Raw genomic sequence first — 23,440 nt, 5'->3', positions numbered from 1 at the left:
GGTGGTGGTGGTGGTGGTGGCGGTGGTGGTGATGTTGGTGGTGGTGGTGGTGGTGATGGTGGTGGTGGTGGTGGTGGTGGTGGCGGTGGTGGTGATGGTGGTGGTGGTGGTGATGGTGGTGACGGTGGTGGTGATGGTGGTGGACAATACACATCATACAGTTCTGACCATACGGTAGATGATTTGGGAGTGTTGACTAATATGTGGGTCATCTGGCAAAGCATATAGCACATGAATTATAAAGGAGAATATGAGCCAGAGATAAGCAGAAGTGAAAAACAACATTTGTGAAGCACTTGCTTAGATATCAAGGCACTTGCTTAGATCGTGAAGCGTATGTTATCTCCTTTATACCTCACAGCCACTCACGGGCAGGAATTCTAACTTAAAGAGGAGAAAACTTAGGATGAAATGGATTTAATCACTTGCCCAATTTTACAAAACTACGTGTGACGCTGCTTGGCTCAAGATCTAGCTAAGTCCAGAACCGTGCCTTTTCCGCTACACCGTGTACTGCACAAAATAAGCCTTTGGGAATTAACAGAAAAAGGGAATCCCAGCAATATCTCCCAATGCAATAATGGTTCCAAAATACAGATTTCATGTTTTCTCAAAAAAGGCCATACTTACGCACACCACACATACAATTTGCACCCCAATATCCCCCATCAGGCTCCATTCTCCATATATATCTGATCAAGGTTTGCGCAAGCATTTGGAGAAATAAAGTTAAATTACTCGATCCCAACTTTGATCTGAAAAGGAGGAGACACAAAAGTGAGGTGCCAGGAAGTGGTGCTGTTGCTGAGAGAGGGCAAGAGACCATTAGGATGTATTTCAAGTGCAGATCTTTCTAGAAAAGTCCTCAGATGTTAGCCGATTCCATTCCAGAATGGAAATTTTGAAAGGTCTGCTCTGTCAGGGTCTGTCTTCCCGAGCTTTGCGTGTGATTCCGGTTCTGGTAACTCCCAAAACCGGCCAGTGGAGTTCCGGTTCCGGCAACTCCCGAAGCTACCTTCTGGCCAGTGGAGTTAGGAAGGAGGCAAGTGATAACATGTAGGAAGTGTCTACTGCGTCCGGGGACTTCACCATCACTCACTTATGTGAAGTTCTCGGTGGCCCTCTGCTGAGCCACGTTTCACCAGGACGAGGACACGAGGCCCAGACGGTGCCTGCTGTGATTCCTTGGTGAGTAAACGCTGAAGCTGTGCTCCCTTCCGGCACTCTCTGTCACATGCCTCGGATGCTCCCTGCAGCCCTCTTACCCCCCCTGTCCCCCCCCCCCCCCCCCCCCCCCCCCCCCCCCCCCCGCCCAGAGGCGCCAATTCCCAGAAGCAAAGGCTCTGTGGTCAAGCTGGCTCGGGCTGACTCCAATTCAAATCCAGTGGTGCCCGCTCTAGCCAGGTGACTTCCTGACACTTACCTAATGTCTCTGAGCCTTAGTCTCCTCAGTCTATTTACAGATGATTCCGAGTCCTGAATAGACTATACGAGTAAGTCTCGCAGAGCACAGCCCCACACTCACACACAGTGAGTGTGTGATTTGCTTCGTGATTTTTCTCCCTCTGATTCTCGGTGCGGACTCCTGACTGAAAGCTACAAACCAGAAAAACCGCCGTAGAAAACCAAAGCCCGTTCTCTCCCCTGAGCAACCACTAAGGCTGTGAGAAATTGCTGGCAGGAGACAGTGAAAAAGAAAATTAGATATGAGTTAGTAACGCTGATACAGCAGCAAAAAGGCTAATGTAGTTTTGGGCTTTGTTCCCAATGGTTTCATCAGCAGAGAACTGAGGTGAGAGTCCCTCTCTAATAGCCTTTCTCAAACCCCACCTGGAAAATTACATTAAATTCCAGGCACTTCAATACCATAAAGACGTAGAAAAGCTGAGGGGAGTTCAGAGAAGAGTAATAAAAATGATGGGGAGGTTGGGAGAATTGATTTACTGGGAAAGATTAAAATAACTAACTATGTACAGCACGTCTGGGTGGTGACTGGTGAGGAGCAAAGGAGAAAACATAGCAGCCTATAAATAATGGAAACATGTAAACACCCGCGGGAAGTTATTTCGCATGGTACAAGGAGGCACAATCCCCAAGTAATGAGGGGAAGATGAAGAAAAGGACAATTTATGAAGAATGCTGGAAAAGTTGTGTTGGGTTTTCGAAAGACAGAGAGAGAGGAGGGAGAGAGAAATTAAAGATACCAAGAAGTAATGTTCCAATTCAGCAAGAGGAAATCCCTTTTTTTTTCTTTTGAGGGTGAGAGAGGGAGAGAGAGAGAGAGAGGGAGTGTGCAAGCAGGAGAGGGACAGAGAGAGAGAGAGAATCACAAGCAGCTTCCACTCTCAGCACAGAGCCCGATGCAAGGCTCGATCCCACCAACCTTGAGACCATGACCCGAGCCAACATCAAGAGTCCGATGCCGACTGAGCCCCCCAGGCACACCCGCCATTTTTCTCCATACTTTGGCTTCCAGTCTACCCTGGGCACGTACTACTCTGATGGAAACAACACGGATCATTGTCCTCCCTTCCTGTAGCCTGGAAGCTCAGTGAGAGTGGAAATCAGTTTTGCTCACTGGTGACTTCCCAGCCCTGGATGCAGTGCCTGCCTTACGGTCACTGTCCCACGAATATTGGCCGGATGCAAGGCTGAGTGAATGAGCAGACTGCAAAGAAACAGAATAAAATAAAGCATTTATTACCAAAAATGATATGTAGTAATGTAGTCATGGCGCCAAAGATCTAGAAGGGTCATTGTTATTGATTGTAAGACACAGAATTTTAGCATTAGAAGAACCTTTCTATTAAAAGTCTCATATTTCACTGATTCTCAACTTTTTTTCCCAAGCCAGTTCATGTGTTGAATGAACTTTTTTAATATATACGTTCATTTGCTATTTTTTTATTTGCACCTAGAATGTTATGCACCATGTCCAGCCCACTAATACGTTTCCACCCCTTTCCTTCCACTGTAAAAAATACTTATCAGAATGCAACTCATTGAGAGTGACATTATCACAGGGATAACCTTGAAGCCACTCTAGTCCATTAAAAACAAAAAAGTGGGGCGCCTGGGTGGCTCAGTCCGTTGATCGTCTGACTTCAGCTCAGGTCATGATCTCACGGTTCGTCAGCTCGAGCCCCGCGACGGGCCCTGTGCTGACAGCTCGGAGCCCAGAGCCTGCTTCGAATTCTGTGTCTCCCTCTCTCTGTACCCCTCCCTAGCTTGCACTATGTCTCTCTCTCTTTCTCTCTCTCTCAAAAATAAATAAAAACATCATAAAATTAAAAAAATAAAAACAAAAACAAAAAAGTAAATACTTGGTGGACTGTTTGTTAGCAACGCTTCCCTAATTACCCTTGGGGGTACTTCCTCGCGGCCCACCTCCCCCAGAGGACTTCAGCCTCCGTGTGGGCAGCTGTGACGTAAGTCTGCCCCGTCCCGGGTGCGTGAGAACATTTTCTGAGTTTCTGAATGTCGAATGGCAAGGTTACGCATTCCACTACTCACACCTTGTTTGTGTGTTGACATATCACAGACCAGCCTGCTGTCCCAGCTCACCACCGTATTTGCAACTTAGCTGGAGTGACTTTGCCCCGGGCGACCCAGTTCATGGCGCAGTCCAAACCATAGGAATGGTTGCACTGTAGATTTACCGAGCTTATCAGCCTCCATTCTTAGTCTGCTATGGTCTTCAGAAAGGAGGAAACAGAGTCTTGAAGAAGTTAAGTCACTAAGTCGATTGAGCAACGGAGCTCAGACTGCGGCCACGAGGGCCACCTGCAGACCCCACTGTCCGCCAGCTCCTCTACGGCCTCCCGAGGACCCCTCCCCACACTCCAAATTTCTCCGCAGCAGCTCACCGAGTAAAACTACCGAGTACCAGTCGGTGAAGGTTTGCAGGGAACGCGGGGTTTTCTTTGTCAGTTGAACCAACACTCCTGAATTGAAGTTATGAACTTCAGAGGCCAAGTCCGGACAGCTCTTGATGCGTAAATGGCTTTCTGAAAACGTCAACTTCAAAACCTAAAGTGCCATCTACAGAATCCCAATCCCCCCGTAACACCTACAATAAGACAGGATAAATACCTTCCAGGGAGAAAGTGAGGACAGGGAGCCGTGCTTTTCACGTGACTCAATAAACTTGCTAAATGCTCCCCAGTCCCCGGGCATTTTGTAGGTAGTGGGTATATAGAGGCAAACAAGACCCAGGCTTGCCCTGCCAGCCCAGGATACAAAAACAAACCATGTCAACACAGTATGCTGTGTGGCCAGTGGAGGACAAGGTGCTGTCCTGTGGGCAAAAACCCTAAAAGAAGGGACGCCTGCAGTGAGTCTAAGAGTGTGCCCAGCAGGGGATCGTGGAACAAAGACGCGGAATCAAGAAAGAGCACGGCGCACTCGGGGCACCGTGTCAGGGGCTCTGGGGCAGAGGGGAACGGAAGAGCGAACGTCGCCCCTGAGGAAGTGCGGGGAGCCCAGGTGATGGGAAGCCGGGAAGTTGTAATAGGATCTGTCCGATAGGCCAAGGGGACCACAGATGTTCGGAAGGTGAAGAGAACAGGTGAAAGGTCCCTGGGCGTGCCCGCCGCGGAACCCAGAAAGTTCAGAACGCAGCTCTAAGGTTTGACACTTTAGGTGACAAAGTCGAATCTGATCTGAGCTCGAGGCCGCAAAACCTGAGCTGCGCTAGTCTGAAGCCATGTGTACGCTTTATCCGCTGAATGTGATACCTGATTCTGAGCAGAAACATTCGTGCTTTGGAGCTGCCACCTCGGGTCCTGCTGGGGGTGTTAACTAGCATATGGCGTGTGTGTCGTGTATGGCCTTTCTAAAATCTGCAGCATTCCAAAGGCCAGCCGGCCCCAGGCAGGCCTGTACCACTCGGCAGCCCCGTGAAGGATGGAGGGGAGGGGCCGTGATTTGAGGTGGGGAGTCCAGGTGAGCTATGGGGGTATGTGCAAGCGATGGGGCTGGGGGGGGGGGGGGGGGCGGAACCGTGGAGGAAGGATGGAAGAAAAGAAACGGTTCTGAAAAACGACTCGGAGGGAAATCAGCAGAATTTGGTGACTGTGAGAAATAGGACGGGGCTGGGGTGGGGACAAGGACGCCGAGTCTCCTGCTGGGTGCGCGTGTGGGTGGTGGTGTCGCCTTAGAGACGGCGTTCACAGGCAGCAGGGCAGGATTACGAAGTCGCACAATAAGGTTACACTCGAGCGTAGCAGTTTGAAGTACAACGAGGCACCCAGCTGGAGCCGTCCAGGGAGCTGGGCATGTACGTAGAAGCTCAGGGGAGCCGTTTGGCAACGCATCTGATAGGTCAACATCTGATAGAGTGAGGGGCGCCTGGGTGGCTCAGTCGGTTAAGCGTCCAACTCTCGATTTCGGCTCAAGTCACGATCTCACGGTCATGGAATCTAGGCCCGAGTCAACTCTGTGCTGAGCATGGGGCCTGCTTGGGATCCTCTCTGTCCCTCTCCATCTGCCCCTCCCCTGCTCACACACACACACACGCGCGCGCACTTTCTCTCCCTCAAAAACTAAATAAGTAAATAAATAAAATAAAATAAAATAAAATAAAACAAAATAAAATAAAATTTGACATAGTGATCCCAAGCAGAGACCTTTCTGAGGTACTTTCTGCGTGACAAGCAGAGAAAGGCTGAGAGCATCCGGCCAGGCTCTCCAAAATCTCCCTAAAGAAGGTCTGTTATATACAGCGGAGGCAGGTGCAGGAGAGCAGAGAAAAGGCTCTCAGGTTGCCCTCATCGTCTGTTCCCCCTGCCTTTCTTGCGCTGGCTTGGTCACCTACAAAGCTGCTTGCTCCCATTGGCCCCGTTAGCACCAAAACACCTTTCTTGATAGAGCCTCTCCTACTCTCCAATGGCGGTCACTATCCATGTACTGTTTTGTTAATTCCAGGGACAGGTTCTCAGCTGAACAACACGGTAGCAACTCACGCACCATTATATGGCGCGAAAATAGAAACACATCGTGGGCTTTCTCTTCTGTTGTTACAGAGGTGGAAGAATGTGGGTTTGCCCACCTTCTGAAATTGGCGCAATAAATAGTTACAGAATTTCCTGAGCTGACTTTTCATTACGTAGAGGTAGACATAACAATACAACAATCATGTATCCTTCCACCACCACACTTTTCCTAGCGCTAGATTCCTTACATACACATTTCTAGTCTTCTCCAGATAATCTCGGAAATAGTTTCCAAAGTCATTTGTAAGACACAGATGCGTCCCCTAGTAATAAACTACTGAATTCCACAGCAGAGAGAATGCGTAACAATGTACCCAGCAAACAGTCACCAACAAGGGGCTGAATTCCAAAGTGCAGTTCTGGAACAGAAAATAAACGATGGAACTGCCAAGGATTGCAAAGTCATTTTCCGTGAAACAAATTCTTCCCATTCAATTAACGTAGAGGGTAGCATAGCCATTTTCTGTTTTTGCCATTGGGATTCATTGCTTCTTTCAAATGGACAAAACTGTGTTTCGAAAGACCCAGCATAAAGCTGCTAGAGACAAAGAACCTAAGAACCAAGTCTTAGATAAGAAAAAAGGCAAAGATGAAAAAAAGACATTTAACAATACAGTATCGCTATCTTTCTTTATTTCTCTTTTAACAGCCCGAGTAGGGGGGCTGGATGTTCGACTCCATAAGAGCATTTGAGGAACTCAGGTTTCTTCCCTGGTCAATCTTCACCCTGGGATATTGAGCTTGTCTGCCATGGTCAAAGTTGAGTCTCAAGGTCATATACATCTCAACTCATGGGAAGGAGAAAGATAGGAGGGTGAACGTGTGATACTTGAGGCCCAAGTCTATCATTGCCATAAGTCCCTTCTGCCTACATCCATGGCTAGAAATTGATCAGGTGGTCAAACCTAGCTGCAAAGGAGACTGGGAAATTGAGTCTCTGGCTGGGTAGTGATGAACTCAGCTAGCCACTCGTTGGGAGAAGGGAAGAATGAACCAGAATCTACAGTGGTCCCCACCTATCTGTGCCCCCCCTCACCCCCCACGCCGCATTGAGCCCAGGGATAAGGTTAGCCCAGTCAGGTACTATCTCAGGATTCCTGAACTACCCATAGGTCAGATGTCTGCATGGAGATGAAGTAAACACATTTAGAAGACTTAACAGAAAGGAACGGACATGTGATTGGGATGCATAAAGTGAAAATTAGATCATTGTCTTTTAAGCTTACATTTGTTTCAAATTTAAAGAAGAAGGAGGAAGAGGAGGAGGAGGAGGAGAAGGATTAAAAGGAGGAGAAAGAGGGGAAGAAGGGGAAGAAGGAGCTAATGCTGGGCCATCGCTTCAACTCTCTAGAATGCGGTGAAGGTAAATGAGGTTGTGCCTTCCCCCTGCTTTGCATTCTAAGAGGCACTGCAGCTTGTGCAAAGAACAGTACAGACTCCAAGCTTGGACTGCCAAAGCAGAGTCAGGAAGAACACACGGAAATCCACTGTGATTTCAGAAAAATGCTAGGTGGGAGTTTCCAAAAAATGGAAACCTTAGTGAACAGCACCCCTCTCACGTTGTGTAATACAATATAAAGGAGAAAAGCTTGGACCAAAGTCAGAAAGCCTAGGTACAAGCACAGATATGGCATGAACTAGCTAGTTTACTACCTATAAAACAGGGAAAATAAGTTCCTTTTATGTTATTATAAGGATTCAAATGTAAGGTATGTAAGGATAGCCAAGATCTAATGGGTGCTTACTGTGTGCCAGGCACTACTGAAAACACTTTACAAATCCTCAAGTCTTTGATCCTGACGAGAACCCCTACACAGGTAGGGATAGAGGGCCAAACAAACTAAGGCAGAAAGAGGAATGCAGTTTTGTCCCAGGCCACGAAGTTGGAAGAAATGGAGATGGGATTCAGATCCGGGCCACCTGATTACAAAGTCAGTGCTTTTAAGCACCAGGCTAACTAGCTTGGTGGAGAATAGGTGTTTAATAAATGTGGACAATGACACCAAAGGCAACTTTCATGATTCTTAAAGTATCCGTCAGTCTCGTCGGTCTCCCATCCCCTGAGAAAACGCAAATAAATATTCTTTACAAACTAGTAATACCCAGATGTGAATCGACACCAGTATGATTAATATTGGACTGGGTTCAATCTCCTTTTCAAATAATTAATTAAGCAGCACAGTTGGAACGTGTAAAGTTTAAGTCCAGTAGATTCCCATTTAGTGTAGACACTACACTCTATACCGCAAGGCACAAATTGGCCCAGTTTCTATTGAGACAAACCATAGCTGATCTGTCTACTGCCCACCAAGTGAAAAGTTCTCATTCTAGTTATAGAAAACAAAAATGAGGCTCTGAATGGATCTCCTCACCTTGATACATGGCTTGTTTTCAAACCATTGATCCATAACCCAAAGGTCCTGGCCTTCATGTCATCCGTTAAATATAAAATAGTATATCTTAAATAGAAGTGGAGAGGATAATTCAGTCACTGCATTACACATTGTATCAATTCTTTAATCTCTCACAAACTTCACAGCATAGTCTAAATTCTGGCATTTGCCTCAAATCCTCAGCCCTTTCTAGACAGCAGTAGCTAATCGAATGGGTTTATAATTTGTTCATACATTTGTCACGTAGCCCTTAATATAGTCCCTTGAATGTGCTCAGAACAATTGGGTGTGGTTCCCAATTTAGCCTCGTGACAAGCTGTCACGTGTTTCGGAGATAAAAACAGCTAAACAGGAATTTTGAAACTTAACTCCTGTTCTGAACTAAAAATATAGAATTAATCATTACAAAGCATACCCAAAAGGCTACTCTATATGATATTACGTATATGTTTTGATTTTCTTGTTGGGTTTTTTTGTTTGTTTCGTTTGCTTCCGCATCTCCTTTGTTGTACTTGTAAATAGAGTCACTCTCTCCTGATAACAGTGTGCTGTCCCCCCATGAAGGTTTCATTTAGGATCGGGGCGGGGGATGCTTTCAGCCATCATGCATCAGGAAATGCTCATCCCCGGAATCATCGGCCCCTCTCTGACCCTTCACTCCAGTCCAAAACGGTCATAGGGACAGATATCGTAAAACTCTTTCCCTTCTTCTGATTCCCCCTTTGCCTGCTATTTGGCAAATTTTAGGAGCTCTTCCTTGATGGGAAAACATCAGGCTATATTGTAAGTAAAGGGAGCTGACTTATATTTGGATTCCTCGATGTGCCAGGATCACACCAGCTTCCATTATCTCCTTATATCTGTGTAACAGCTCTGGAAGGTTGATACTGTTTGTAATCATTTCATATTGTTTGTATTTTTATAGATCTATAGCTGGCATACAATAAACTGTACCAAAGTATATAACGTGATAAGTTTGACATATTTATACACCCAGTAAATCAAGATCACTAGCGTAGCCATCATTCCAAAAGTCTCCCCATGTCCCTTTGTAGTTCCTCCTCCCACCCCTGTCTGTCCTACTCATCTCCAGGCAACCACTAATCTCTCTATAACTCTACGTGAGATTGAACTTTCTAGAATTTTACCTAAGTGAAATCATCCTGTATCTACTTCTTTTTGTCTAGCTTCTTCCATTCAGCACAACTATTTTGAGTTTCCTCAGTGCTGCAGCATATTTCAGTAACTCATGTGTTTTTATTGTTGGGCAGTATCCCAATGTATCGATGTTCCATAGTTCATTCATCCAGCTGCAGGGTACATTTGGGTATGTTCCAGGTGTTTTGGCTATTATTTTAAAATCTGGGTTTGTCTTTTTATGAACATATGCTTCTATTTCTGTTGCGTACATACATAGGAGTGGGATATCTGGATCACATAGTAAGCATACATTTAACGCTTTAAGAAAGTAACAAAATGTTTTCCAAAGAAGTTGTAAAATTTTATGTTTCTACCAGCTGTGTGTGAGAGTTCCAGTTCCTCCAAATCCACACCGACACTTAGAATGGTCTTTTTTTTTTTTTTTTTTTTTTTTTTTTTCATTTTAGCCGTTCTAATAGGTGTGCAATGGTATCTATCACATTCTGGTTTTATTTTGCATTTCCCTAATGAGCAATGATGTGGAATCTCTTTTCATGTACTGATTTGTCATTCATAAATTTTTTCAATTTGTCTATTCAAATTATGTCTATTCAAAAATTTTCCCTATTTTCTTGAGTTTTGATAGCTACATTCTGGATATAAGTCCCTGGACATATAAGTCCAGTCATAATTTACAAATATGTTCTACCAGATTATGACTTTTCTTTCCATCCTCTTAATGCTATCTTTGAAAGAAATTGTGTCTTTCTGTGTTGTATCTGAAAAATCTTTACCTAATATCACAAATATACATTTCCTTGTTTAATTATAGAAGTTTTATAGTTTTTTGTTTGATGTTTTAGGTCTGTGATCCATTTTGAGTTAACCTCTATGTACAAGATGTGAATTAAACGTTTTGAATATGGATAGCCAATTGTCCCACACCATTTGTCGAAAGCTGTCTTTCTCCACTGAATTCCCTTTGCATCTTTGTCAAAACTTAGCTGTCCATGCTGACAAAGGTGTGGGGCAACAGGGACTCTCAGAACTCATTGCTGGGGGGAATGCAAAATAGTATGCCCTTTGGAAGACAGTTTGATAGTTTCTTACAAAATTAAACATACTCTTACCATATGATCAGCAATTGAGAACGTTGGTATTTTCCCAAAGGAGTTGAAACCATGACTACACAAAAACCTGCACCCAGCTGTTTATAGCAGTTTTGTTCATAATTGCCAACACTTGGAAGCCACCAAGATGCCCTGCTGTAGGTGAAGGGATAAACTGTGGTACATTCAGGCCAAGAAATATTATTCGGTGCTAAAAAGAAATGAGCCATCAATCCATGGAAAGACATGGAGGGAACCTCAGTGCCTAGTATTAAGTGAAAGCAGCCAATCTGAAAGCACCACATGCTGTATGATTCCAGCTGTATGACATTCAGGAAAAGCAAAGCCATGGAGACACTAAAAAGATCAACGGTTTCCAGGGGCTTGAGGGGTGGAAATATAAATAAACAAAGTGCAAATGGTTTAGGGGGTAGTGAAAATACTCCATATGGTACCATGACAATAAATACGTGTCCTTATACATTTGTCCAAACCCATTAAATGCACAACACTAAGGGTGAACTGTAACGTAAATTATGGACTTTGATTATGAAGTATCAGTGTAGGTTCATCAACTGTAACAAACGTAACAAACTGTAACAAACTCTCATGAGGGGTGCTGGTAATGGGGAAGGCTATGCATATGTGCAGACCAGAGGTATATATGAATTTTAGAATCAATTTCTTAATTTCTAAATTAAAAAAGAGAGAGATTTTGATTGGGATGGACTTAAATCAAGATGTCAATATCCAGGGGCGCCTGAGTGGCTCGGTCGGTTGAGCGCTCGACTTTAGTTCAGGTCATGATCTCACGGTTTGTGAGTTCGAGCCCCGCATTGGGCTCTGTGCTGTCAGCTCAGAGCCTGGAGCCTGGTTCAGATTCTGTGTCTCCTTCTCTCTCTGCCCCTCCCCAACTTGTGCTCTGTCTCTCAAAAATAAATAACATGTAAAAAAAATTTTTTTTAAAAAGGTATCAATATCCAAAAAATTTACATCTTAACAATACGTAAATATGGTATATCTTTCCATGTATGTAGACCTTTCATCTATCTCAGCCCTGGTTTATAGTTTGCAGTGAATTGATATTGAATATCTTTTGTCATATTTACCCTTAAGTATTTTTATCCTGTTAAATGTTGTTTCCATTTTAATATCTGATTATTCATTAAGGATTTGTAGAAATACAATTGATTTTTTGTATATTGATATTTCATCCTACAGCCTTGCTCAACTAATGTTTTAAGTCCAGTAGCTTTTTGTGGGTATCATCAAATTTTCTACATAGATGATCACGTCATGTGCCAAACAAAGATAATTTTTCTTCTTACTTTCCAATCTGGATACTTTTATTTCTTTCTCTTGCCTTATTGCTCTGGCTAGAGTCTCTAGCACAATGTTGGATAGAAGTGGTAAGACTGGAAATCCTTCTTTTTCCTGAATTTTGAAGTAAAGCACTCAGTCTTTCATAAGTATGATGTTCAAGTGGTTTCTCTGTAGACCTTTTATCAGATTGAGGAAGTTTCTTTCTATTCCTAATTTGCTGAGGATTTTATCAGGAATTATTTTAATTTTGTCAAATGCTTTTTCTGGGTTTTATCAAGATGATAATGTTTTCTTTTTTAGCCTGGTAAGAAGATGAATTACATTGATTTTTTTTCTTTTTGAGAGAGAGAGAGAGAAAGAGAAGGCACAAGTGAGCAAAGGGCAGAGAGAGAGAATCCTAGGAGGGGCAGAGAGAGAGAGAGAGGGAGACAGAGAAGCGGGGCTCATCTGAAACAGGCTTGTGTTTTACCCAAAGCAGGGCTCGTGCTCACCCCAACCAGGGCTCAAGCTCACCCAACATGGGACTCAAATTCACAAGCCATAAGATCATGACCTGAGCCAAAGTCAGAAGCTTAAGGGCTGACCCACCCAGATGCTCAAAATTGATTGATTTTTTTATTGGTAAAATCAACCTTGCATTCTTGGGATAAATCCCACTTGGACACGATATATGATCCTTTTTATATATTGTTGGATTCAATTTGCTGAAATTGAGGTCTTAAAAGATGAGGGATATGGTCTTTCATTTTCTCCTCTTGTAATGTCTTCCTGTGGATTAATTCATAAAATAATTTTTTTAATGTTTATTTCGACAGAGAGAGAGAGAGAGAGCGAGCATGAGTCGGGGAGGGGCAGAGAGAGAGGGAGACACAGAATTCAAAGCAGGCTCCAGGCTCTGAGCTGTCAGCACAGAGCCCGACACGGGGCTCGAACTCACGAAGTACAAGATCATGACCTGAGCCGAAGTTGGACGCTCAACTGACTGAGCCGCCCAGGCGCCCCAATTCATAAAATAAATTTTAAAATAATTCCTTTACTTTAATTTTCTGAGTTTACCTTGAAATTGTATTTCTTTTTCCTTAAGTGTTTGGTAGAATTTACCAGTGATGCCTCTAAGCCCAGAGTTTTGTTTGTGGGAAGGCTTTTAACTACAAAATTAATTATGAATTTAATAATTAATATTAATATATATGCTATATTTGTATAATATTAATATTAAATTATTAGTAGGGCTAATATTAATTATTAGGGCTATTATCAATATAAAATTAGGGCCACTCATGTTATCTATTGCTTCTTGAGTCAGCTTTGTTATTTGGTAGTTTACATTCTTCCAGAAATATGTCCATTTAATCTAACTTGTTTAATTTACTCAACATCAAACATTAGTATCAATTGTTCCTAATATTCTCTTATTTTGTTTTAACTTCTGTAGAATCTGTGGCAATGTCACCTCACCCTTTTGATATCTATAAATTTGTGTCTTCTTTTCCTGATCACTTTGGCTAAAAATTTGATTTTAATAATCTTGTCAAAAAAAAAAAAAGCAGCCATGGATTTCATGGATTTTTTCTACTGTTTTCATGTTTTCTATTTCATCAATTTCTGCCCCAATCTCTATTTTTCCTTTCTACTGCTTACGTTAGGTTTATTGACTCTTATTTTTCTAGTTTCTTAAGATAGAGATTGAGATCATTGATTTAAGAACTTTCTTCTTTTCTACCGTAGGAAGGTGGCACTATGAATTTCCCCCTAAGTATTAACTTAGCAATGTTCCAGTTTTTGATACGTTGTATTTTCATTTGTATTCACTTTAAATCACTTCATAATTTCAGTTCTAATTTCTTCTTCAAAACAGGATTATTTAAAAGTGTGTTATTTAGTTTTCCGTATTTGGGGATCATCCAGAGACGTTTCAGCTAGTTGAGTTCTATTATGATCAAAGAACATTTGTATGACTTAAATCCTTTTAAATTTAGTGAGATTAGGGTTTTTTTTCATTTTTTTTAATGTTTATTGTTATTTTTGAGAGAACAGGGTGAGAGTGCAAGCAGGAGGGGGGCAGAGAGAGAGGGAGACACAGAATTCGAAGCAGGCTCCAGGCTCTGAGCTGTCGGCACAGAGCCCGACCCGGGGCTCAAACCCACAAACCGGGAGATCATGACCTGAGCTGCAAGTCAGACGCTCAGCCAATTGAGCCACCCAGGCGACCCTTTAGTGAGATTAGTTTCATAAATATTCCTTGTGCACTTAAACAGAATATATACTCTGTTGTTGGGGATGGGGAGATTGTTCTATAAATGTCAATCAGGTCAAACTGGCTGTTAGTGTTGTCAAAATATTCTATAGTCTTAATGATTTTCTGTCTACTCGTTCTATCAGTTATTGACGAAGGTTATTGAAATCTCAAATTATAATTGCGAATGTGGCCATTTCTCCTTGCCGTCTTTCACATTTCATTTCATGTGTGTTGAAGTTTTGTTTATTAGGTACACAAACATTTTGGATTTTTATGTTCTCTTGGTGAACTGATTCCTTTATTAATGTAAGATGAACTTTTTTATCCTTAATATCATTCTTTGCTGTGAAATCAAGCTTGTTTGATGTGAACAGAGCCCCTCCTGCTCTCTTTTGTAGACTATTAGCATGGTATATATTTTTCTATCCTTTTACTTTTAATCCATCTGTGCCTTTGAAGTGTGTTTCTTATAGGCAGTATGTAGCTGAACCTCACTTTTTTAAATCCAGTATATCTCTGTTTGCAGATGTTTCCACCATTTGCTTTTAATGTGATTATTAGAGTGGATAGGTTTAAACTTATCATCTTGTTATAGCTCTTCTTTTTTATTATTTTAGGAATTAATTTAGAGTTTTATGCCACACCTCTTTAACTTATTGTGATATTATATACCATTCCATGTATATATAGTACAAGAACTTTACAGGGGCACCTGGGTAGCTCAGTCAGTTAAGCAGTCGACTCTTGATTTCAGCTCAGGTCATGATCTTGTGGTTCGTGGGTTCAAGCCCCACATCCGGCTCTGCGCTGACAGTGCAGAGCCTGCTTAGGGTTCTCTCTCTCTCCCTCTCTCTCTCTCTGACCCTCCCCTGCTTGCTTGCACACGCATGCACACACGCTTGCTCTCTCTCTCAAAAATAAACAAACAAACATCCAAACAAAGAACCTTACAATAATATACTTCAATCTCTCCCCTTTCCGGTCTGTGCTATTGCTGTCACGCATTTTACTTTTCCATATGTGATAAACCCCACGGTACATTGTTATTATTTCTGTTTAAACAGTCAACTATCTTTTAAAGAGATTTAAATAAGAAAAAAATATATATATATTTGCCCATGTAGTTATTATTTCTGGCACTCTTCATTCCTTTATATAGATCCATATTGCCATGTGGTATCTTTTTCCTTCCGCCTGAAGGATTTTAACATTAACAATTAATATTTACAATTTAAGGGTTCCTATCATATGAGTCAGCTGATGCTAACTTCTTTTAGCTTCTGTATGACGGAAAAAGTCTTCACTTCACCTTTGTTTTTGAACTATACTGTTGCTGGGTATATAATTTGAGTTTGACAAATTTGTTCTTTCAGTACTTTAAAGATGTTACCCCACTGTCCTACTGCTTACATTGTTTCTGAAAAGACATCTGCGGTCATCTTTAACTTTGTTCCTCTGTATGTGATGCGTGGTTTTCTTAACTGGTTGCTTTTAAGATTTTCTCTTAACACTAGTCATTAGCAGTTTGGTTGTTGCGTGCCTTTGGTACACTGTTTTTTTGTTTGTTTGTTTTCACATTTCTTATGCTTCAGATTCACCAAGCATCTTGGATCCTTGTGTTTATAGTTTTTATCAAATTTAGAAACCTTCTGGCCATAATTTATTCAAATATTTTTTGTTTCCTCCTCTCCCTCCTCTCTTTTAAGGACTCCAATTATTTGTATATCAAGCTGCTTAAAGTTGTCCCATAACTAGTTGATGCTCTATTCAAGTTTTTTAATGTCTTTTTTCTCTGTCTTCCATTTTAGATAGTTTCTGTTGCTGTAGTTTTGAGGGCACACATCCCCTGTTTTGCAATGTCTAATCTGCCATTAATCCCATCCAATGTATTTTTCATCTCACACATGTACTTTTTTTCTCGAGAAGTCGAGTTTTAATCTTTTCTTGCACCTTCCTTGTCTCAAAGTTTCTTAATAAAGAACATAGTTATAATAACTATTTCAATTTATTTTTCCATTCACTCTAAAATATTTATCAGTTCTACATCAGGTTGACTTGAACGCTTTTTTTTTTTCCCTTCTCATTAAGGGCTGCATTTTCCTGCTTCTTTTTCAGGTCTGGTGATTTTAATTGGATGACAAACATGATGTATTTTATCTTGCTGGGTGCCAGATACCTTTTATTCCCATAAATTTGATTGAGCCTTGTTCTGGGATGAAGTTGGCTTAAAATAGCTTGATCCTTTTTGGTGTTTCTTGCAAAATACATTAAGTGGAACTGAAATAGTATTTAGTCTGAGGATAATTATTCTTCACAACTGAGGCAAGACCCTTCTGTGTGCTCTGCCCAACGCTCTCTGAATCTTGAGGTTTTCTAGTCTGGTTGGTAAGAAGACGCACTGTTCCTGGTAAGCTCCAAGTACTGTTACCTTGCATCCTTTAAACCGGTCTTTCTCTATTCTCAGGTTATTTCCATATATTCGTGTACTAATCAGCTCCTTTCTAGAGGGCAGTAACTAATCAAATGTATTTATAAATCGGTCATACATCTGTCACATGCTCCTTAATATAGTTCCTTGAGTGTGCTCAGAACCACTGGGTGTGGTTCCCAAATAAGATAGCCCCATGACAAGCCATCACATGTTTCTGAGATAAAAACAGTCACCCAGGAATTTTGAAACTTAACTGCTGTTCTAAATTAAAAATATAGACTAATCATTATAAAGCATGCCAAAAAGGTATGCTAAATTACATCGTATTGACTTTACGCAGGTTTTATTTTTCAGAGGCATTTTCTAATTCAAAGTCAAACCAAGAATGAATTCCTTTGGGAACAATTTTAAGCACCCCGTTGAATGAAAACCAAAAGAATATCTCCAAATGGCCTGAGTCCATTATTTAAAGATGGTACTATACTTCAAACCACTTCTCCAAGAAGAAGTCATGGTTTGTATAAGAAGGAAAACAGGACAATTGGTTTATCACACTTTCACAAGGGGTAGGTATAAGCCAAGTGAGTCAATATATAGTCACATTGCAGGTGAAAACAAATTTTAACAATTTTGTTTATATTTTCATAATTCCTGGAATACAATATATATCAATAATTGCTTGCTGAATAAATTGATGAGTTTCAATGAAAAGTTCCCTTTGCTTAAATTTTGGTCAGGTTCTAAAATCATCCGTTGGGTATTATATGGACATACTGAAAAATCGGGGGTTTATCTAAGGATAAAACTCAATAGTTGAGCAATTTTTTAAAAGTTTGCTAAAAAATAAAAGCACCAAATGTGACCCATGACTACAAAAACAGTAAGTTGTATTTATCCAAACTACGGTAATAATTTTATTATTTCTATTTTATTTTTAGTATTCCTATATTCTGAGCCTCTGCTACTTGAAAAAAACATAGGACCCAAGTGTCTATAGTAACCAGCTAATGAGAACATAGAGCAACTAATTTGAGATGCAGTTCAGCCATTTCAAGGTACTGATGCATTTGAGAACATATTTAGGACCCCATGGAACACAGAATAGGGCCATGGCTCGTGGATATGAGCTCAATGTGACTAAGCTGTATTTTCAGGCAGGTTAATTCCCCTGCTTCAACAGGAAGCACTGTTAAAATAATACAACTCTTCCACATAATATCTATATATTGACAGGAATAAGAATTTTGCATCTAGAACCAAATGAAAGTTCTGAGATGACCACAGTAGCACTCAACCTTCTTGCGTGGAAATACGCCAGCAGGAAGAAACAGGAAGCATATATATAGGTATATGAGAGTCACCACAAAATTTAAACTTGCTCCTCTGAAGCAGATCATCAAAAGAAACAGTCCTATTTCTAATTTTTCACCCACTTACCAAAGAGTCATTTATAACTTGAATCTATCTCACTTTAGACATGGGGCGAACGGCAGCATCATGGAAACAGCCTGCCCTGGGGTTTTATCCAACCAGAGACAGTCACGATGCATCTCCCGAAGGGTGGAGACTCTCTTTCCTTGCCAATACGGCTTGCTTTGAGTACTGCTCTAATCCAATTAGCCCTCATTTCCTCAGCCAAATTTAAGATCATAAACCTCTTCTGGAAAAATTCCAGAGACCATCCATCACATTCTGTCCGTCCTACTTGTTCTGTAGCATGCACCTAAACAGGTGTCCTCTTTCAGTGTGGAATAGGGACAAGGAGACCCAAGACAGTGGGAAGTCCAGGCATCCCTAGAACAGAAGAGGAAATCAAAACAAGCCACAAGGAAACCAGAAGTTGATTGGCCACAGATTCGTAATTCTGTTGAAGACAAACAATGAAAGTTGTATCCCTCTAGCCACGATGCATAATATCATCTCTCCGGTATTAAAGCTGTGGTCATCGGCCCATTTACATTTCAGCGAGGTGAATTCTATGGGAAATAAGGTATTTTTCCAAAGCTTCCTTAGTCCTTTTAGTGTCATGGAGTTCTGGTACCCTTAAAAGACATCACAAATCTACAATTGATAAACTGTTACAATTCCATTGCCTTTTCCTTTGGATTTTCCTGAAGGGGGAGAAATGAAACAACACCGGTTCTGTTGTTGTTGTTTTTCTCTTCAAAAGAAATCCATTTACTGTCAAAAAGGAGTCATCTATTGAAAGAATCTGTATCATCAAATCTGAGGACACTCTTTTAAAAGGCTATCCTCCTTGAAACAATAGGGATTTGAATGAGGCTGCCTCTGGGTTCTTACATAGTAGTATAAATTGACTATCCAGTTGAAGAAAATGAAGTTCATGGAAAATTGCCAGTGTTGGCCTAATTGCCTTAAAATGTGGACATCCCAGTCCTACAGTGTTTTAAGCAAGTATTGCATGTCTGTATAATCAGTGCTGTGGAGCCTAGCCTGGCAGTTAAGATCTGAATGTTGTCTGGTATTTTCTCTATCATATCCTCAACACTGTTCCATGCAATAGAGCAGTTGCCCAATACGTATTTATTGAAAGAATGAAGTGCATATTTTAAAAATTGTGTTATGCTTTTACCTCTTTTATTATCCTATATTTTAATGGCATTCACGTTGCGGATTTTGCCCCAGACGGGAGGCAAATGTGAGGTGGGGAAACCATTAGTCACTGAAGCGACTAATGTTAACAAAATTGAACAGAGTCGCCTTCCTCTGGATAGAAACCAAGAGTCACCGGCAAAAGGGCATTCTGAGCGTGGCCTGGGTAAGCACAGGCCAACAGGCCCCAACTCAAAACCTGATTGTGGTCATCTCCATGAACCAATGATGCATCCACGGCCAAGGCTGGCCCGTCAGCCAGGACTTCTTTCATCCTCGGGCTCAGTCACAGGCGTCCAGGAACCATGAGCAAAAGACACGACGACCCCAAATGCTCCGAGCACAAGGCCCTTTCTTGACACATTTAGAACGCCAACAACTACAGCTCTCTTTTCTCTACTTCCTCTCGTCTCTGGCATGTCACCTCGGGCCTCACGAGCCGGGGCCCTCCTAAGTCCATGCTCTGTCCCGCAGCCCCGGGACCCTCCCCACCACGTGCTCCTCCAACATGCAGCATGCCTGTTTGTTTCAGCTGTGTGTGTGCCATCACGAGCCTCGTCCATGTGTCGCGAGGCCAGCTGCACCCACTAAAACGAAGGAGGGAGGGGGAGGGACGGAATGAAAAACAGACTCTGGTCGACCGTCAGGAGATGTTCAGAGTAGCTCTTCCTTCTGCAAGAGCGCTTCCAATCCTGATCCCAGCACACTAGGAAAAGCCCTCTTTCCATCAGTCGGAAACAGAAATCTCCCAGAGCTGTCACACACCCTGTTATCACACAGACGCTAGGAGGCCAGAGGCAACAGCCAGGAGGAGCTCACACGATGTCTTGCGACATCCCACAAAATGGCTGGGAAACAGCCTGCACGACTGCTTTTAAAAGTTAAGTTTCTCCAAGGGCCATGCACACCGTCCGTAACGTTTGTGCGAGGAGAGCAGGACCAGTTGTTCAAGTCTGAACGTCCTGAGTACACTTTTGCTTTTAACTCTTTCTTTCCCGGTATCGAATGTTCCTTGGTATACTAACGGCAGTGGGGATCATAACCCAAACCACATCTGTCAGTAGAAGATCTTCAGAAGGAAACAGGAAAAAAACCAAAAGCCAAAAACCAAAAAAGCAGCCAGTTACAGGCACAACTTGCCCAGGGCTATTGAGATATTTGGTACGCCTATGATTTTCTTTTAATTAAAGTTAAGTTTTGGGGCTCCTGGGTGGCTCAGTCGGTGAAGCGTCCGACTTCGGCTCGGGTCATGATCTCACGGTTCGTGGGTTCGAGCCCCGCGTCGGGCTCTGCGCTGACAGCTCGGAGCCTGGAGCCCGCTTCGGATTCTCTGTCTCCCTCTCTCTCTCTCTGTCCCTCCCCCGCTCACACTATGTCTCTCTCTGTCTCTCAGAAAATGAATAAATGTTAAACAGTTTGAATACATTGTTTTAAAAATGTTTTCTAAGCAATAAGATGGAATGTAACTGGTGAATCGTGGCAGCTCTAAGAATTTTCTTTTACCATTAACCAGACCAGCAGAGAGCTCCCTTTGGTGTTTCACGTGCATCCCTGGTGGCCGTCACGACAATCATCCGACCCGACAGCCAACTGTCTCCCCACCGGATGCCTATGCTGGCTGGAAGCAACAGGGAGAACACACATTGAGAATACTCCCTTGCGCTTCCTTTCCAAAGAAAATGATACAAGAGGCTACTTCTCACGGCCACACGTTCCTCTCCGGTGAAGACAATGTTACACTGGAAAGTCTTCTAGAGGATGGATGGCAACGAACCCCGATGGTGGTGATCATTTCACGATAGATGTGGAAACAAAAACCCACCACGCTGGACCCCTCACACGTCTACAGGGATGCGTATCCATTTATCTTAATGAAACTGGAGCGGGGCGGGGGGGATTCTCCTAAAGACCTAAGAGAAAGCAGCCACCAAAGCACCCTGCAAGGAAAAGGTAGAACTCACACCCTCGGCCACCGTTCACGCCTTGGTAACCACACCTGCCGTGGCCGGGGCCATGCCGCGAACCTGAGTCCCGGAATTCGGGGCTACACACCGAAGGAGGTAGGCGCGGTTGATTCCCACCATCCCTCCCCGTTCCACTTTTAACAGTGTAATAGCAGTTTTCAAATGGGACACGTCTGTGGACACACGGGGCGTCACGTGGGGTACATAACACACGCGCACACACACCCGAGGGGGGCTCGGTGGTTAACGCGTCTTTGCAATCCATCTGGCGCGTTCTCCCACCCCCGCGATTTCACTGCCCTTTCGTGCGAGTGACCACAAACGGTGGATCTAAGTTCAGCACGTTTCAAGGTCAAATGATGCAGCAAACAGAATTTGACCTCGAACAATATGCCTTTGTCCGTTCAGCCATCCACGAAAATGTGTGCACGCGCTGCGGTTCGCCCGCTGCAAGTTCATAAATCTTTCTCCCAGATCACTCGCCTCTTCATCTCAGCCTACAGAAAAGAAAAGACATCTGGATGTGTTTGTTCGTCCCCCTCCACCCCCCACCCCCCCATCCCCTCAATACACACGCAACAGCTGGAAGAACAAGGAGAGCATGTTTTTAAAATTCCATCGGTTCATGTAGGCACATAATCTGAAGCAGCTCCAAAATGGACATCGAGTAAAAAATACCAGTTTTCAAAAGTCTGTAATTATGTATTTACACAAATTACATAATCCTGTATGTATTTACATACAATTACAGATGATCAAGTGAATGACACAATGTTGTAGTGTTAATGAGATGAAATAGAAGGAAAACACCGTAAACTAAAGCCATTCGTTTCTCTACAAAACAGGACCTGGCAGGGACAGGTTCCCCAACACTGACCTGGCATGCCCTTCACACTGCCTGGGGACATTCACATGACAGATGGGTGGGTGGTTGAGCCCGTGCCCGTTAAGTCTCTGACCAAGGTGCAAGTGTTGCCACCAGTAAGGTCGTGGTTTGGCCATCTGAGCATCTGTTTCCGAAAACTGGAACCACCCACTCCACACTGGCTCGGAGCAGCCGTCCGATGGGCTTTGGGTCTCTTACGACAAGACCCGGATGCAAACCCACTTGCTCTGAAGCCCCGCAGGACGATGCCCACGCCCAAACCCTGAGCCATCTACTCTCCCAGAACACTTATTTACATAAATTGCATAAGCCAATATTTATTTATTTACAGACCATTACAGTTTATTGTATCCATTGCCAAAAGCACGTAACATTTTGTTTTTCTTAAAAAAAAAAAAAAAAAAGAAAAAGCTACCAAAACAAAGTGACTCCAAAAGTGGACGTTAAAGTAGCATTTTGTAGGAATGCATGGAGAGTTTCGTCTTTTTCCACAAATTGGTTGCTTTCTTTGAGGCCAAATACCTAGCATCTCAGGCTACTTTAAGACCACTTTTGGCTACCTCCTAAAATCAATCTCTTCAGTGCTAAGTATTGTACCTGTGACATCCTACAAACTTGCTTCTTCCCTGTGGTCAGATGTTTAATGTTTTCAGCCAAAAATATTAAATGCCTTTTGGGAAAACTAAAGCCTGAATATGTGCACATTTCAGCAGCAGCCACGGGTTGAGTAATTCTGTTTAGAGAGAAAAGCAAAACAAGACATGAAGAGGACGTTCTGAGTTTATCATAAATCAACTATTTTACACTGCATCTGTCCCCCCCCCCCCCCCCCCAAATATTTGTTCATTCCAAATGTTAGACTTGGTTTTTCCTTAATGCACATCAGCAGGAGGGTTTTGCTACACGCTCAAACCTGGACCACAGAAGGGCCACGTGTGCTCGTGGCAATACGTCATGCACTCCTACTGGAAAACAGCTTTCACTCCACAGGGACATACTTTTCTTTTTCATAAAGAATGTGCATCAGAGCAAAACAAAGTTGGAATACTCAATTTTAAAATTAGTCACATAAATCCCAACACATTTTGTAACTGTCACTTTCCATGTCCCAACATAACGCTACAAAGTGTTATATGTGGTATGAGAATTTGTTATAAATTCCTTTTTCTTAAATATTGCTTTAAGAATTTGGCTCTTTTCTCCTTAGGATATAGTAAGAAATAGTCTTCCTTGCCCAAGGGCAAGTTCCAAAATTATTGCTACTAAAGAAATATGTATTCTTACGCTTTTCAGCATAAAATGTTATAAAAGCCTCGTAAAAGATATTCTATATAGTAACCTCCCCTCTA

General features: G+C 42.5%; 1 long non-coding RNA gene across 1 annotated transcript in view; it reads left to right on the top strand.

Moving 5' to 3' along the window:
* The window catches only part of LOC125934065 (uncharacterized), a 36,769-nt gene extending 13,595 nt beyond the window's left edge, over nucleotides 1-23,174 (top strand). The window contains exons 3-4 of the long non-coding RNA XR_007461198.1: nucleotides 20,755-21,096; nucleotides 22,978-23,174. This is a non-coding gene — a long non-coding RNA (uncharacterized LOC125934065). The remainder of the gene's footprint in view (nucleotides 1-20,754; nucleotides 21,097-22,977) is intronic.
* The last annotated feature ends 266 nt before the right edge of the window (nucleotides 23,175-23,440 follow it).

This window comes from Panthera uncia (assembly GCF_023721935.1).
Source record: "Panthera uncia isolate 11264 chromosome A1 unlocalized genomic scaffold, Puncia_PCG_1.0 HiC_scaffold_16, whole genome shotgun sequence".
In the NCBI taxonomy this organism is placed as follows: Eukaryota; Metazoa; Chordata; class Mammalia; order Carnivora; family Felidae; genus Panthera; species Panthera uncia.
The sequence above is the reverse complement of the archived record's forward strand: the minus strand, read 5'-3'. Positions and strand labels throughout refer to the sequence as shown.